Here is a 3,728-nt window from a genome sequence, read left to right as displayed (position 1 = left end):
TATAGTTCGGCTGAGACTCCCCCGATAAGGAGAGGGCTTTTAATGGGTTTAGCACATCGCCTAAAGGTGAGTGCCGAAAGATGTCCGCGGAGCTGAATTCAACGATCGGCGCCTGATCAGGTTCGATGGCGCGGATGCACGTGGTTCGGAACCTAGGGCCGGAGACGAATCCGATGTTCCAGTGACACTGGCCCTGCTCGAGTTTGGATCTGTGTGCGGCTCTAACACCACTGAGTCTGCGGCTTCCACGACGGGTTGAGCTTCCCATCCTCGGATGGTGCAATCTACTCCGGATCCAGGGCCAGAGCATTTACAGGCGCTATCTCCTGGGCACGGTCCAATGACAGATTTAGGTCATGTTCATCGTGGTGCCAGGGAGCGATTGCCATGGGCACGAATCCGTCGAAGATCAAGTCTCCCCAGATATCCGCAACGTAATTCAAGCTTCCAAACCTGACCTGATGGCCATGGGCGTAGCTGTCAATCTGCTCTATATGGACAAGCGAGTTGGCCCGCCGTGCGAAGCCGCCGAATACGAAGATCTGTCCGAGAAGGAAAACCTCCCCCTGGACTACATTGTTGTAGATGATTGACGGAGCCATCAAACCTTTTGGTGACGACGCAGCGGAACTCTCAATGAAAGCACCAATGTCCTTTCAAAACCGGCGGATCTTGGGTAGGGGGTCCCGAATTGTGCGTCTAAGGTTGATGGTAACAGGAGGTGGGGGACACAATGTTTACCCAGGTTCGGGCCCTCTCTACGGAGGTAATACGCTACTTCCTAGTTGATTGATCTGGATGAATATGAGTATTACAAGAGTTGATCTACCATGAGATTGTAATGGCTAAAACCCTAGAAGTCTAGCCTGTATGATTATGATTGCCTCTACGGACTAAGCCCTCCGGTTTATATAGACAACGGAGGGGACTAGGGTTGTGCAAGGTCAGTTATAGAGAAAGGAATCTTGATATCTGGGCGCAAGCTTGCCTTCCACGCCAAGGAGAGTCCCATCCAGACATGGGAGAGAGTCTTATATCTTGTATCTTCACGGCCCAATAGTTCGACCCAAGCTACATTGTCTGGCCATCCAATGACCCATTAATCCAGGACACCCTCAGCAGCCGTTCCGAAAATTGTCCGCTCTAGGGACATCAAGAAGAATGTTAAGCACAACAGGCTAAACTTCAACCACAATTATCCATGGCAGACAAAATAATATCCAAAAGATAGCTTCAATGTGCAGGTTTAAGCACGCTAGTAAAGCAAAACAAGTGAAAAGGTGTGTTAACTGCAACAGGCCTAATATTTAACAACAAGCAAACATAGTCATTCAAAGTGCTATTGTGCCGGTCTAAGTACATTGGTTATTGTTAAAAAAATGGAAAGGCGTGTTTAACTAGAATATGCAGCAACCAAATGTAGTCCTTCATGCCCTATTTGTTTCAGCTTCACTTCGGTTTTAATCACCTATGGATTCGCTTCAGTGGTGAAGCTGTTTCTATGAATCAGCTTCACCACCGAAGTACACTTTGAGGTGCTTCAGGAAATTGCACTAAAAATGACCCAAATCTAGATTCAGCTTCACTAGTAAAGCTGATTCCAAATAGCTGTTTGTTTTCGACTCTAGATTCGGCTTCACTGGCAAAGCTGAATCTGGTCCCAGAATCCAAAATAAATAGGGCCATAGTGGTATTGTTGAAACTGGTACTGCTGAAATTGACCTGCACAGTTCATACTTATACATATAGAACATCATGTTGTGAATAACTAGAATAAACAAGGCATCCTAAGAACAACCAAAGATAGCATTTGAAACTTGACATATGCTAACTACAAACAACAGAACAATAAAAAAACTTTAAAAGAGGCATATGCTAGCTATAATAGGCTTAACAGCAAGCTAATATATGCATTCCTATCGGTATGTTTAAAACTAGATTGATGAAATGTACCGCACAGTAAATAAATGCACATACAGAGCATCACATTGTGAACAACTAAAATAAACAAGGCATACTACAAACAACCAGATATAGCAATTAAAACTGGACATATTCTCACTGCAATACAAAAGGGACTGGACAAAACAAATCATTGGTTTCCCCCTGTGAAGAGGCATGGCAAAACAAATCATGGGTTTCCTCACTTGTCACAGATGGGCTCGTTCCCATGGGAAGAGCATGGACCCTGGATGTGCTACATGTTGTCGCAGATGGGCTCCTTCCCCTTGTAAGAGCACGGCTGTAGGGTGCCCTCCCTGATGTCATAGACGGGCTCTTTCCCCTTGGAAGCGCAGATGGGCTCTTTCCCCTTGGAAGAGCTTGAGAGGGTACCCTCCTCATGGTCGTCGTTGATGAGGTCTGACTTGGAAGCTGCGGATCCCAAACCAGCGTTGTAGGATGGCAAGTTGTTGACAGCGAGCAAGAGGAGATCAGCGGCGGGACCATGGATGAGATCGACGGTGTTGAACCCGAGGGGTTAAGGGTGGGCCACTTAACCTGTGACATAGCCCGCCTTAGGCCGTCGTTGTGGATGACCTCGAGGTCATAGCCGGTGGCTGAGACATGCCCGCATACTGTAGCCCACTTCTTGAGTACCTGCCACCAGTAATGGTCGTCAACTTCCTCGGCGACATCGGGCGAAGAGACCGGGATACACCTCTTTTGGGCCAGTCGCTCCTTGAGCTCCACGGGAAGCGTAGCTAGGCTTAGGCTGCAACGCTCTGGAGTAGGGGATGGGGATCTTTAGGAAAAGGGGCGTTTGGCAGGCATCATATAAGAAACTCAGGGTGGCCTTGGTATGGAGGTCGGTGGGTAAGCTGCACGGGCAAACCGGCAGATGTTGACAATGGAGGTCTCGCGGCGGCGGCGGCGGCGGGCACCTTGCTAGGGTTTCGGGCAAGGGAGGGTGTGTGTGCGCGCGTGCCCGAGGAGGTTTTGGTGTGTGTGTGTGTGTGGAGGGGGGCGAGGGTGTGTTTGTGGAAATGACGCGGGTACTGAAAATTTTACTACGCGGGAGTCAAACGTGGAAGTGAAAGCCGGGGCTATTGAAATTTTTTATGATGCTGCATTGCACATGGTCTGGAGATAACAACAGTGTGTTATGAAACAGAAAAACCCTCGAGGCGGGTAGATATTTTCTAGGGACAGGCGGGATTGGTGACAACAAACATCGCACACGGTCCGGAGATAACAACCGTGTGTTACGAAACAGAAAAACCCTCGAGGCAGGCAGATATTTTTGAGAGGGGGAGCCTCGTGGAGCCCAGTGTATTGTGCGGATGTATGCGTGATAGGGGCACCGGCGTGGCACATGGTTAGTTTGAGTGAACCGTGTCTGTTGCGTCATCCGACTTGTCTAATGTTCATAAATTTGGCAAAAAATGACGGGGAGAGGGTGAGAACACGAACACACTTGCATGTGGACCAAATTTATGTATGAAAAGGGTGGTTTTATTTTCAAATACCAAATGCAATTTTGATGTCGCACCTATCTCGCAAAGCGCATGATATTGCTTGCCCCCACCCCTCGTGTCGGCACGAAGGTAAATCCTAAGCTATGAATGCATGCCCCCCAACTGAGGCTCACCTAGCAAAGTGCGAAGTAGCTAGGAGCCCCCCTCCCTCGTGTCGGCACGAAGGGAATTCTAAAATATGAATGGATGCCCCCCCGAACGTGGTTCACCTAGCAAACTGCGAAGTAGCTAGCAGGCCCCCTTATGTCGGCA

Source organism: Triticum dicoccoides, chromosome 4B (genome assembly GCF_002162155.2).
Source record: "Triticum dicoccoides isolate Atlit2015 ecotype Zavitan chromosome 4B, WEW_v2.0, whole genome shotgun sequence".
Classification (NCBI taxonomy): domain Eukaryota; kingdom Viridiplantae; phylum Streptophyta; class Magnoliopsida; order Poales; family Poaceae; genus Triticum; species Triticum dicoccoides.
This window is presented reverse-complemented; position numbering follows the sequence as displayed.